At 34.5% G+C, this 15,107-nt stretch overlaps 1 long non-coding RNA gene across 2 annotated transcripts in view; it reads right to left on the reverse strand.

The window, feature by feature from the left end:
• Positions 1 to 1,116: 1,116 nt before the first annotated feature.
• The window catches only part of LOC123570946 (uncharacterized), a 221,590-nt gene continuing 207,599 nt past the window's right edge, over positions 1,117 to 15,107 (reverse strand). For both annotated transcript variants that reach the window (XR_010584128.1, XR_012430356.1), the window contains one exon: positions 1,117 to 10,061. This is a non-coding gene — a long non-coding RNA (uncharacterized lncRNA). The remainder of the gene's footprint in view (positions 10,062 to 15,107) is intronic.

Below are 15,107 nucleotides of genomic sequence, written 5' to 3' on the forward strand. Positions count from 1 at the left end.
TTAGTACCCAGAAAATAATAATCACTCAATAAATGTTAAATATCATTGTCATTATCATTATCATTAGTCAATCTTCATTTTAATCTCAGTAGCACTTTTAAAGATTTTGATCCTGTAACTGCTATGACATGTCTTCTAAATGTCATTATATATTTTAGCTGCCTTTTCCTGGTCTCATTTTCATGATCAATCTCCTTTACTAGGGCAGTAAATGATAAATACACCATGCCTCAATCCCAGGACACCAATTTCTTCTTGTGTTCTTCACAGTTGTCTTGAGAAGTCTGGTTTATTTCCACCCTTTAGTTGGCAGTTTACATACTGGTAACTCCCAAAATTTATCTCTCTGTCACCAACCCCTATTCTGAACTCCACATCTCAGTATCCAATGGGAATTCTTGCCATCTCCACCCAGTTGAATAAAAGGCATTCTAAAATCATATGAATAATACGTAAATGCAAAAATGAGATTTTTATCTCTCATCTCTGTTTTTCTCATACTCACTGCTATTTCTGTGACTGCGGTCACCAAGCCATTTCCTTATGCGAGCCAAAATCTAGGGGTCAAGATTAATACACTCTCTCACCTATTGTATCCAATCCATTACAAGGTCCTATATAATTCTCATGTATTTCCATATGTTAGCATCTCAACTGTGAAGACACCAATGGTCAAGTATATATTAAACAACCTTGCACCTACAAGATTGATAAAAATTAAACTTTGAAAATCTCCTCATATTCTAAGAATTACTAAGCCTGATTGCTGTCAGTTTCCCAAATTACTATGCTACAGGCATTCATATAGCAGTTAATGTTAGTTTCTAAACAAAATTGATAATTATGCTGTTATAGACATTTGGTTTTTAATAAAAATTATACATGAGCTATAAAAACATAACAAGATTACATGTCACTAAGAACTGATTTGGTTTCCACTAACGAACTATAAGCAGTTACAACTAGATTTTGCGACTTCTTTAGTCACTTCTTTTAATGCATGAGCACTCCAGTTAATTATTGAGTTGACTTCATTTACATTTTCAGTGTCTGTCAAAAGGAATATCAACCATGTGTCTCAATAATTCAATAAATAAAGCACGTGACAAAGTTGAGTTTGGATTTTAAGTATAGATTTTATTTAAAAATTAAACTAATAATTTCATGTGAAACACAAAATTAGCTAAACATTAAATTAAATTCCTTAATCTGGGGATATCTTGAAGGCACATTGACTTGTAGCTATACTGAGGAAAAGAATGTAATATATGACGCAAATTTAACTCAAATTTATGTTCAAATGACATGATATTTCAGGATTATTGTAATGCAATAGAAAACTTTTTAATATCTCTTATAACATTTGTTATTCTGATAGTTTAGAAAGCCAGGATTACATAGTTCTGTTAACTCCTTCAAAGGATATTAACATCTTTCATTAAATGAAGGAAGGACAAGGAAAAATATGAATTTGACATCGAACATTATAGCACAAAGGTTGAAATGGCTTAGTGGATGAACTTTTCTGATCATTGGTTAAATTAACATTATCTAGACTGTTCTGAATCTGGTGATTTCAGATTTTAGAATCCTAGAATCTCAGTAGAACTACAAATATCCAGCCTAACTGCTTAACTAGTAAAATAATCTGTTTGTAATCTTTCTAAAGCATGGTACCACTTCTACCAATGCCTTTAAAAACAATACTTTATGGGTCCCAAATCACCAAAAAAAAAAAAAAAAAAAAAAAAAAAAAAAAATCTATATTCTGCCATCTGGTTTCCAATTGTCTTTCCAAAATTATTTCCTACGGTTTTTTTTTTTTCTCACACACTCCATGTCCCAGACAACAAATTACCAAGTATTCCCTGAACATATACAGAGTCTTCACACCTCAATAGCTTTGTCTCAACTCTTCAGTAATGCCATCTCATCAACCCCAAATCTAAGTCATCTGTCAAGGTGTCGTTCTGATATCATGTCAAGACTTCATCATGAAGTCACACCAGACTGCCATATATGACAGTAATTTCTCCCTCCTCTAATGTTCCATCATACCCAGTGACTCATTTAAGTACTCACCACACTCTAATATGCATTAAAATTATTTATGCAGAATTCTTAAAATTTAAAGTATTCTTTAAGCAGAACCCTCTTTTGATTTATCATTTGTTTCCCTTTTAACACTGTTTCACTCACTGATTGTTAATTCAGTGAATAATTGTCTCACTGACACAGAAAAGGGCAACATTTAAGTGAACTTCAAAGGGAACTGTCACTCACTGATTTCATTTTATTTTTATTTTATTTTATTTTATTTATTTAATTATTTTGAGACAGAATCTCTCTCTGTCACCCAGGCTGGAGTGCACTGGCACAATCTCAGCTCACTGCAACCTCCACCTCCTGGGTTCAAGCAATTCTACTGCCTTAGCCTCCCAAGTATCTAGGACTACAGGTGTGCACCACCATGCCCAGTTACTTTTTGTGTTTTTAGTAGAGATGAGGTTTTATCATGTTGGCCAGGCTGGTCTCGAACTCCTGACCTCAAGTGATCTGCCCACTTTGGTGTCCCAAAGTGCTGGGCTTACAGGCATAAGCCACCATGCCCGGCCACTGATTTCATGTTAATAAATGTAAGTGTTTCTTTGCTGAATATAAAGTGTAACTCTTATAATATATTTAGATTGCATTTAGAAATCATCATGCATCAGATTCAGAATGGTGAAACAGGAGCCACAATGTAATTGCCAAAACAATAACATAGTTTAATTCTTTATCCTTACTCTTAAAAGACCACTGAAAGAGATACAATCATAATGACCTAAGTAATGGAGTAATGTATTTAGATTTTTATCTGATCTTGGCAAGTGCAATATTTCATTCATTAATGTATTTAGGGAAAAACCCTATATTGTTAAAGTTGTACATTATTTTCCTATGGAAGAAGGCCTAGTACAAAAATGAGGAACAGAATATTTTTCAAAAAAGTGGTGTTTCCCTGCCTTTTCCTACCCCGCTGACCAATTTGCTCCACAAATATCTATTTTGAAATGTGTGTGGTTTGGTCCTAATAAGGTTACCTTCTCATTAACCAAAATGACTCCAAAGGGCATGGGGAGGAATAAAGAACAATGCAATCATAACAGAATTTCGGAAATTAAGATTTCTAGCAATCTTGGCCAACAAATGCTAAATTTGTTATCTAATACAAACAGAAGTATGGTAATGGTACATAAATAGACTAATAAAATGGAAGAGTTAGCCCAGAAATAAACCCTAGTATCAAACAATTTTAAGATATGTGTAAAATCCTCAGCTCAGTAGGCAGATCTATTATTTATTAAATAATACTAGGATAAATAGTTGACTATAGGAAACAATACTATTTACTTTTAAGATACCAACATAAATATTTTGTTTTAAAGAGATAAATAGTTAAAAAACATAAATATGACTGATTGTCATATTGTAGATATTTGAGCAACAGATTGGAAGAGAAAACTATAAAAATCTAAATACATTAAAATAAATTTGGTTTCTTAAAAATTTCAAGTTCACTTTGAATCTTAGAGAATGTCATTGTGCAAATTACAAAGATAAAGACAAATAGAGTGACTTGGTCTGTGATGCAAAGAAAGCATGATAATAAAACCTACAGAAGGATGACCTTTTAAAATATATACTTAAGGTTAAAATGCCCTTCTACTTAATAATATTTTTTAAAAACCAAATAAACTGAAAGGAAATGTGAGAGATTTTTCTTATAACTGCTATAGCCAAGACTTAGACTTGGGAATGGCATAGAAAGAATATTGTTAGAACAATTAAAATAGGGGGAAAGGCAAAAAGATGTTTCTCTGTTCTAGGAAGAGGATCTTGATCATACTACGTTGGCTGGTGTTTTTGACATTTTCTCAGGATTATGAGACAGGATAATTATATTCGTTTGCCAGTAAAGTTAGTTGAGGCTTGCAGAAATTTAATTACTTGCTCAAGAACTCTTTAAACCTCAATCCTAGGTTTGGACCCTTTCACTGTGATTGCAGGTGCTGGGCCTCAGAAAACAATACCCCACAATGAAAGCTTCAGAAGCAGCCTGAGACACAAAAGCTTTCCTATGACCTTGTCCTGTCCTTCTGTGTCTCAGTCCCTTTCTCCCCCAGGGCTAGCCACAGAAACTAGAATCCCTCTTCCTCAAGGCAGGTCATAGAAACTAGAACCCCTTTTCCCCAAAGCTAGTCATAAAACCTAAAAATATGACTCTTTAATTTCCCTCTGCCTTTCTGTGTAAAAAGTGGCTATAAATAAATTATTTGATCCATATTTTTTTTTTTACTGTAGGTCAAAAGACCTACATTCCAGAAAGGGTCTGCCCCTTACCCAGAAAGAAAAAATGCATGCTCGGAGAGGCCAAGAAGAATCTAGACAGTCCTTGCTGGATTTTCCCACTAGTCTATTGGCATTGGATCATCTTTTTTGTCCAATCAAATTTCAATACAATTGTCTATACTTTGTTGAACCTAAGCATAAAAATCAATAATTTCCTCTGCTCCCGTGCATACACGTTAAGTACATTTGTATGTCTTTTCTCCAATTAATCTGCCCTTTGTAATTTGATTTTTCAGCGAACCTTCAGAGAGCCAAGCCTTTGGCCCCAACACAGGAAAATATTATTTCCAGTATACCAACAACTCTGCATGGCTTAAGTAATCCATAGAAAAATAAACTATAGCAAGTTTATAAAATAGAAAATAAACTACAAATATGATTACAAAATGCTATACCAGTATTTATAATTGGTCTTTTGGTGCATTCAAAACAAGAAAAAGTCCAGTTCCCAGCAGGCATCTCTTCCAGGGAAATGAGCTGAATCAAATCAGATGAAGCATATGTCTTAGTGGTGATAAGGTCTCCTTTTTTTTTTTTTTTGAAATCTAATTCAGTGTTTGTGTATGTGTGTGTGTGTGTGCGTGTGCGCACGTGCACGTGGGTGTGTGTGTTTCCATACTGAAAATGTGATTACAAATTGAACAAATTATATAAAAGTCAATGACCCAACAAATTTCATTTTCTCTCTCTAAAGATTGCATTACACAGAAAATTACATTAAATCCTACATAAGATAAGCATACTTAATAAATTTTTTAAATGAAAAGCAATATTTTGGCAGAGTCATGCAAGAAATTCTATGTAGCAAATGGTAAAATGAGAAGACACAAGCTTATATTCATTGCTTAGCAACAATCTAGGATGAATGCCCAGGAAATAATTGCTAACTATCAGAGGCAGGTAAAATTTAGAGGGGATAAAATATATCTTTGTTGAAACTTCTGAAGAAAATAATGCTTTGTTGCTGAGCTTAGATCACTTTTGGACAGTGTAGAGGGGCCTGTCTTTATTTCGTAATCTGTTCCTTCTTCGAGCCCTAATTATTTCAACTGATGTTAAGGAAATCAAAACATTTCACCTTGTGGGAGCCATAGGTTCTTGGCCCCTTAAGGTTTGCTAAAAATCACTGACATGAGGTAGATTGATTAATAGGAGAAAAGGCACACAAATTTATTTAACCTGCATACACAGGAGCCTTCAGAATGATAACCCAATGTCCCAAAGAGTTACAGAAACTTATATACCATCCTGAGGCCACAGTAAAGAATGCAGACTCAGAGCATGACCGGAAACAGGTAAATCAGACTTAAAGGTAAGACAGGTTAAGAGAAAGAGAAAGAAAGAAGCTTGACTAGCAAAGGTGGCCTTGTTATGTAGATGGAGCTTCCCTCAGAGAGAATACATGGTACATGTTTCTTTTCAGATCTGTTAAAGGTGTCTGACTCTAAGGGAGGCAGAGCAAGATGGACAAATAGAATCTTCCAGTGATCACCCTCTCTGCAGAATCACCAAATTGAATGACTATCCACACAAAAAAGCACTTTCATAAGAACCAAAAATCAGATGAGGTACCAGCTCAGCTGCAATGGGGTAGAACACCATAAGGGCTTCTGGGATTCCCAATTCCAGACCTTGGCTCCTGGATGGCATTTCTGGACCTTCTCAAGGCCTGTGGGAAGGCCCCGCTACCCTGAAGGGAGAGTCCCAAGCCTGGGAGCACTCACCACAAGCTAAGTAAAGAACCCTTGGGACTTGAATAAATGGTCGTAGCCAAGCAGTACTCACCATGGGATGGGGATGGTGGTAGCCCTGGGGAGAGACTCCTCTGCTTTAGGAAACGGGAGGCAAAAATGGGAAGGAATTTGTCTTGCAGCTCAGCCACAGTACAATAGAGCACCAGGTAGATACCTAGGGCTCCCAACTCCAGGACCTGGCTCCTGGGTGACATCTCTGCACCTGCCCAGGTCCAGGGTGAACTAGCTGCCCTGAAGGGAAGTACACAAGCATGGCTGGATTTTCCAGTTGCTGACTGTAGAGCCCTTGGGCCTTGAGTGAACATAAATGGTAGCCAGGCAGTGGTGACTGTGGGCCTTGGGTGAGACCCAGTGCTGTGCTGGCTTTTAGTATGAACCAATGCAGTCCCAGTGCTGGTGGCCACAGGAGTGATTGTGTCACCTCTCCCCCAGCTCCAGGCAGCTCAGCACAGAGAGAGACTCTGTTTGTTTGGGATAAAGTAAGGGAAGAAAACAAGAGTGTTTGTCTGCTAATCCAGGGAATTTTCCTGGATCTTAATTAAGAACACCAAAGCAATACCTCTATAAGACTGCAAGAGCCACAGTATTACTGTGCTTGGGGTGCTCACTAATGCAGATACTGCTGCAGTGACTAAAGACTTAGGTCACACCAAAGTCCCTTTGAATACCTGGAAAGCTTTCCCAAAACTACAAAGAATACAAAGATACCTAATTCTTCAATGCCCAGACACCAAAGAACATCCACAAGCCTTAAGACTATCCAGGAAAACACGTCCTCACCAAATGAATAAAGAAAGCACCAGTGACGAAGCCCAGAGAGACACAGATATGCGACCTTTCACAAGAACAAATGAAAATATCTGCTTTGAGGAAGTTCAACAAAATTAAAGACAACACAGAGAAGGAATTCGGAATTATATCAGATAAATTAAACAAAAAGATTGAAATATAAAAAGAATCAAGCAGAATTCTTTGAGAAATGAAATTGACATACTGAAGATTGCATCAGCGTCTCTTAACAGCAGAATTGATTAAGCAGAAGGAAGAATTAGTGAGCTTAAAGACAGGCTATTTAAAACAACAGAGTCAGAGGAGACAAAAGAATAAAGAAGAATAAAGCATGCCTACAAGAGCTAGAAAACAGCCTAAAACGGGAAACTCTAAGAGGTATTGGCCTTAAAGAGAAGGTAAAGAGAGAGATGGGGGTAAAAAGTTTATTCCAGGGGATAATAACAAAGAACTTCTCAAACCTAGAGAAAGATATCAATATCCAAGTATAAGGTTATAGAACACTAAGTAGATTTAACCCAAAGAAGACTACAGCAAGGCATTTAAAAAACATTTAATTAAACATAATAAAAAGTCCAGAAATATGGCCAGTGAATTTTGGACATCGGTGCCAAGCTAATCTAATGGAATAAAGAAGAGTTGTTTTAAAAGGTATTATAACAATTGAATAACCAAATGGAAAAATGTACCTGGATGCCAATCTTACATTACATAAATTTATTCGAAATGGATCTTAGGCCTCAATATAAAAGCAAAAATTATAAAATTATAAAACTTACAGGATAAAATATTTCAATCCTTGCTGTAGGGAAAGATTTCTTAGAATACAAAAAGAAAGATAAATTGTATTTTATCAAATATAAAAAAGAACTTTTCCTAAAAGTCAAGAAATGAAAGACAAGTCATAAACCTAGAGAAAATACTAACAATACATTTACCTGAACAAAGAGCTTGTATCTGGAATACATAAAGAATGATTCCACTTGATACTAAAATGACTACTAAATATTGCGCAACATTCATGGTTAAATATTTCAGTAAAAGATATTCAATAAGCTCATGAATAAGTTCCCAACACTTTTACTCCTCAGCAAGATACAAATAAAATCCACAATTCAGATACCAATTCACGCCTTCTATAATGTCTGCAATTAAAAAGTGTCACAAAACCAAAAGCCGGCATGGATATGGAGCAACTGGTGCTTCATATACTGATATTAGGACTGAAAAATGGTACAGGGACTTCGAAAAACATTTTGGCAGTTTCTCAGTAAGTTAAACACACACCACCATATGATCCAGACCTACTTCCAGCCCTTCTATTTACTCCAGAGAAATGAAAGCTTATGTTCATACAAAGACTTCTAAAAACTATGTTCACGGCCACTTTCTGTACAACAGTAAAAATGTGGAAAGAACCGAAATGTCCATCATTTGGTAAATGAGTAAACAATATGTGGTATAACTATAACTATACAATAGAATTCAGATTCAACAATGAAAAGGAACTGATTTTCTCATACACACAAAAGCATGCACCCACTTCAAATACATTTTTCCAAGTGAAGGAAGCAAATTGGACTACATATTTGTATCTATCAATTTACATGAAATTGCCATATATAAATTACCATTTAAACTTATGTCTACAGATACAAAATAAAGATCATAAATATATCAAAACAACCTTTAGTAATATGCCATCATGAGACTATTTCTTTGACTTTTATTAATTACAAATATGGCATGTGCTCTGTGTAAAACTTCCAAAACAAGGAAATTAATATTTCTTTGCAAAATAACCATAATTAGCCATCAAATGTATATATTACCAAATGCAAACATATACATATATTTACATACATAACATTTATAAATCTAGGCACATGTTTGGAAGTTTATAATTTGTCCTTTTTACTGATAATGTAACTTGAAGATATTTTTCAGAAATATGTATAAATTTACCTGAAATATTATAAAAGTTGTACAGAAGTCACAATATGGACACACTATAATTTATCTCACAACTGTTTTGTCTTTTATGCATTGATACTCTTTTGCATGTATTTAAGTTAGTTGTGTCAAATACAGTCCTAGAAGTAGAATTAACATGCAAAAGGCATGCAAATTGTAAAACTTTGCTGGATCATCAAATTTATTTCCAGAAAGAGAGTAACATTTTAAACTCCTTTCATACTCTGATACTAGGGTAAAAATATAAAATTTATCTTAATCATATTTAATATACTTATCAATCTTTTATATTTTTTGTATCTATTTTTGATTCTTTTTCCTAATATCGTTTGTTAACTAGGCTATAATTTTATTATTTGAAATACCAAAATTATTACACTTTAAGCATACATATATGTATATTTTCTTTTTACTCTCACTTATGTACTATACATTGTTTCTGTATTGATTCAGATTTAAGCTATCTTATATAAAGTATATAAACTACTTTGCCAAAGCTGAATGTTATTAAATATTACATAATTATTGTAGATACAAGCTTTTTGCCATAGTTAATACAAATGTCACTTGATTTTCTTTATGGAAGATTTCGGGTGCTCTTATATAATTTCTCATCCAGGTCAACATTATCATCATCACCATTTATAAGGAAAAGGGTTAGTATTTTAATATTTTGCTCAGAACTATGCTTATATTTTTAACATTTTTAAATAATTTGTTCAAATCTGTATTATAATAAGAAAGAAACCTGGATTTCTTTGTCTTTTGTTATTTTTATGCTAGCTTTTCCTTTGCTTAATTTTGTTTTTACTGTCAGTGAAATCATTTTATTTATATGAATTAATTAGTTTATATAAATAATTTTAATTAAAAATAGCTATAAAGTTTTGAAATACTTTAGCATACTATATATTTGACATATACATGAAATATGAAGAATATTAATGAAGTGAACAAATGTCTCTCTACCAATATTGCAAGAGAAATAAGGACATGTTACCAACAGGTGAACAATAACTTAAATGATGACAAACCTTTTGTTATAAACCAGGTGGTATTTGGTGGAAAGATGTCCTCGTCCTTGTCGACTTTGAGAAGTGCCTTCTCAATAGCATCCATGGAGACCTACCACCAGGGAAAATGGAGCTGAATCTTCCCAAAGAGAAAAGAAAACAAATTGTCAACACAGGATTCTATATTAACAAGACCATCCTTTGAAACTGAGAATAAGACATATGCACGTAGACAGACCTCAGGCAATTCGTCTCTGAACAATCTGTGATTTATTTGCTCCCAGAAGCTCTACAGGCTGTAGGAAATGACCCGTGAAAACCCAAACTTTGAAAATGCGTGAAAGGCAAGATGCGCCTTCTGCTGGTGACAATAGGTAATGACAGTAGGTTGTAATTTCTGCCTAGAAATTTATGTAGCATCACAACTGTTTCATTGAATTGGATACAAGAGGGTCACTAAGATTGGCTCAGAATTCTGGGATGGACCATCAATCTCATCTTCTGAAGGAGAGGTTGTCAAAAAATGTGTAGAAATGTTTTTAATTAGCCTCAGATAAAAATCCAATAGAATAACTTAAATTGAATAAAAAATTTCAACAAACATGAAAGTGGTGACAAAAGAGGAAACAGAAATTAAAAGAGAAGAGAAAAAGCATAAAATGAAGGGGAAGATGGTCAACTTAAAAAAAAAACTATTAATAATGACTTTACATTGTATAAGGCCTAAACATTCCATTAAAATTTAGTAGAGATTTACAGATAAGAAAAAAAAGCAAGTTCCAATTTTAGACTCTTAATATGAAAGACAACTTACATTTAAAACCTAATTAGGTTGAAAATAATAGTATGGGAAAAGACAACAAACAAAAGTAAGCATTAAAGAGCTAAGTAAGGCCTGGCGCGGTGGCTCACGCCTGTAATCCCGGCACTTTGGGAGGCCGAGGAGGGTGGATCATGAGTTCAGGAGATCGAGACCATCCTGGCTAACATGATGAAACTCTGTCTCTACTAAAAAAATACAAAAAATTAGCTGGGCATGGTGGCGGGCGCCTGTAGTCCCAGCTACTTGGGAGGCTGAGGCAGGAGAATGGTGTGAACCCCGGAGGTGGAGCTTGCAGTGAGCCGAGATTGCACCACTGCACTCTGGCCTGGGCGACAAAGAGAGACTCAGTCTCAAGAAAAAAAAAAAAAAAAAGCTGTGTAAAACCGAAAATAAAATTTGATGACTCCCTGCAACAATCTAAATGGTCTGTCTCCTCTACCAGGGCACTGTAAATTTAACCTGAAAGACTGGTTCAGGCCATGATGGGAAGGAGGTGTCAGACATGCCTCATTATGTCCCCCTCCCTTGAGGAATTCAGGAAAAGCTGGCTAGCATTTAACATCAACACAGAACTTAAGTCTGATAAGAAACATTTACAATCTGTTCTCTCTGAAGCCTGCTGCTTTTAGGCTTCATCTGCATGATAAAACCTTGGTCTCTGCAATCCCTTATCATAACCCAAACATTCCTTTCTACTCTTTCTACTGATAATAACTCTTTCAACTAATTGCCAATCAGAAAATTTTACAATCTGTCTATAACCTGGAAACCCCCACCATGCTCCTGCCCTGGCCCCCTCCAGTTGTCCTATCTTTCTGGACTGAAGCAATGTATTTCTAAAATGTATTTGATTGATGTCTTATGTCTACTGAAAAATTATAAAACCAAGTTGTGCCCCGACCACCTTGGGCACATATTTTCGAGGTCTCCTGAGGGCTGTGTCATAGGCCATGGTCACTCATATTTGGCTCAAAATAAATATCTTCAAATATTTTACAGAGTTTGACTCTTTTCATCAACAGCTAGAATGGGTACACTAATGCTAGGAAAAAAGTAGCCTTTAAGAAAAAGAGTAATAACTAGAGATAATAAGGGTATTTCATTATTAAAGGATCCATTTAACATGAATATCAGTAAACCTGAATATTTTGGTACCTGATGATAGAACTTCAAAGTACACCAAAATGAAACTTGGTGGATTTTGTTTTGTTTTCGTAATTTGAAGCTCTCTGTTGAATTCTTAACCTTGTATTTTATTTTATTTCTGTCTTCCTCTATCTCTCTGTCTCTCTCTTCCTGCTTTTTAAGTTCTACTCAAGGAATAAGTGGTCTGATGAACCCAGTCTGTATTGACCAGAAGAACATCTCCAATGTACAAATGATCACATATTGCAGGGCTTAGCACATCACTGACAACTTCAATTGAGATTGTGATTTGTTAGATACAATTTTCTTGAAATCCTTGATACTTTCATTAAGGCCTAGTATATGATTTAGTTTCATTAGTATGTGCTAATGTATGAATATATATTTAGGTTGGTGCAAAGGTAATTGTAGTTTTTGCCATTATTTTTAACCTTATTTACTTGAGTATTTTCCCACTATGCAGTACATTTGTAATGAATCTTTAGCAGATGGCTCATACCTGGCACAAGTGTACTAAAGAAACATTTATTAAATCAATTAAATGATAAAATTAACTGAAAGAATTTAAGCAAATTATGACAAAAAGATCCACTGCCAGTGAGTATCATGTACCTAAATACAAATTGATCTTAATTTTATATTAATTGGCTTCAAGGATAAAAAGCTACAAACTAAAGGATATTTCAGAGAAAAAAATAGGGTTTGTAAAGATATCTGCTTCCAGTAACGGCAGAATAATCTGTTTCAGCAACCATCTTCCTGGGAAAATCTAGATAAACAAAAATCAAAAAATTAAAGACATCTGTTTGAAGACGGAAATCCAAGGATGCAAAGATTTGAAGGGACAAGATGTCAGAAGAGCCACCCAGCTGGTGAGAAAAAAATGTAATATTGTTTTTCCTTTAAAACTTTTTGTTGATTCAAAAGAGGTAATTGAGAACATAAGGCGCTAAGCAGAAGCTTGTAGCTGAGAAGCTAAGCAGTTGAGCAAGACTTTAGTAGTCTCACTCACCCCAGGGAACAATATATGGATTCAGGGCCTTCCAAAGGCCCTGGAAAATGCCCCAAGGGTTCATTTGGCATCTCTGAGGGGCTATGGCCTAAGGGTCCATATGAATCAGAAATTTAAAAAACTCCTCACAAAACTTAAAGCCCAGCTTCAACAGGTCGCAATCCCTGATTGCTATGAGATGAACTACCCTCATCTTAACTATCTCTCATTAACAAAAACAAATGTTCCCTGGATGAAGATAAAAATCACCTAGTGAAGATAAAATCATCTAGGATTTCCAATTATCTCTATACTATTTCATACAGAAAATCCAGCATAAATCCAGCATACAATTAGAACTAACCATGCATGTATGCAAAATATTAAAAATGCATGATTCAAAAACATTTTTGGGGTAATAAAATTTCTAGCTGACTTCTAGTTTATCTCCATTCTTGTCATAGAACATGCTGTGTATTAGTAGTTGACCATTACCAAATCCTGATTAATAACCAATTTTTATGATTTTAATGTAATACTTTTAATGTAATACTTGAGGAGAATATGTTCTCTGCAGTTGTTGGGTCTGTTCTTCTCTTTATGTCAATTATGACAATATTGTTTAAATATTCTGCTTTCTTACTATTTTATTCCTTGTTTGCTCTTTTAGTTTCAGAGATAGGTAAGTTAAATTACCTGAATTTCCTTTTCATCCTGACCACTTCCTGCTTTTTTTGCAAAAAAAAAAAAAGTTATTACATAAACAAAAAGTTAAGATGTTTATATTATTTTCCTCTTGGATTCAGCCCCTTATTACGTTGGAATAAACTTTTTTTTTTTCTCCTAGAAACAATTCATCCCTTAAATCCACATTGTCTAAAAACAAAAACATCAACGTTTTTGGTTAATTGTTCCATTGTATTTTTTCCCATTCTTTTCTATAGGTTATGCAGTTTACATTTAAAATTATATACTGATAATCATTAATGTTTAAAATGGAGTATCTAAACTGTTTAATCCCTGATAAATGCATATTTGAATCTTCTTTATTATTTATAAGATATGCTGAGTAGAAACCACCAAAAAAATTTAACACAACAAAAAGACACTGTATTCCTCTAGGGGAAAAAGACAGGATTATAGCATTAAACTTGAAAACCTGGGCATAATCTTATGAAAAGTTAGAAAAAAACCTTAAATTTGGGGAATCATTCAAAGAACCATTAGACAAATGGGTTAGTCAAAAATTGTATCACATTTTAATAGCAGTTGAGATTTCCTATAAATCCATATAATTATTTACAGGCTCAGTGATTTAGATTTCTTTTTAAGGCAGAAGTTATTTTAATTCCAGTGAAATAAATATTTAAACTTGTTTTTGCAGTTACAGATAGATAACTTAAGAGGATAATACTAAAATCAGCTTCCACTACAGAAATCATCTGCAGAATGAGAAATTTTAATGAGGGTTACCTAATGTCGTATGCTCACCTTATTGCAGACATTTCTACTGGACCATGATTTCTCTCTTGATGCACGTTAACTTATTTCATTTAAGAAGTGTTCTATGTCAGCAGATCATTATTTGAACCACAATTATGAGATATCCAAGCTCACTCTTCAGGAGACTCTAGTATGATTATCTTTACTAAGCCTTCTTTATTTTACAGCAATTCTGGAGTGAGAGTCCATCGCTTGTAATATTGTAACTTTATTAACATTTTTAGTATAATAAATGTAGCTATTTAAGAGTTATTAATTCCAGGGAGATGATGCTACATTTTGTTCTCATAGGGGCAACAATACATACATTTTAATTAAAAGTTAATTTCTAATTAAATAGAGATATTGATATCAATAAAAATACTGACATATCAATAGACTTGGCTGCTCCCAAATAGCGAGATTTTCAGATTTATTTTATTTTATTTTATTTTATTTTTATTATTTTTTTGAGATGGAGTCTCCCTCTGTCACCCAGGCTGAAGTGCAGTGGCGTGATCTCGGCTCACTGCAAACTCCGCATCCTGGGTTCACGCCATTCTCCTGCCTCAGCCTCCCGAGTAGCTGGGACTACAGGTGCCCCCAACCACGCCCGGTTAATTTTTTGTATTTTTAGTAGAGACAGGGTTTCACCGTGTTAGCCAGGATGGTCTCGATCTCCTGACCATGTGATCCGCCCACCTCGGCCTCCCAAAGTGCTGGGATTACAGGCATGAGCCACC

This window comes from Macaca fascicularis, chromosome X (assembly GCF_037993035.2).
Source record: "Macaca fascicularis isolate 582-1 chromosome X, T2T-MFA8v1.1".
Taxonomy (NCBI): Eukaryota; Metazoa; Chordata; class Mammalia; order Primates; family Cercopithecidae; genus Macaca; species Macaca fascicularis.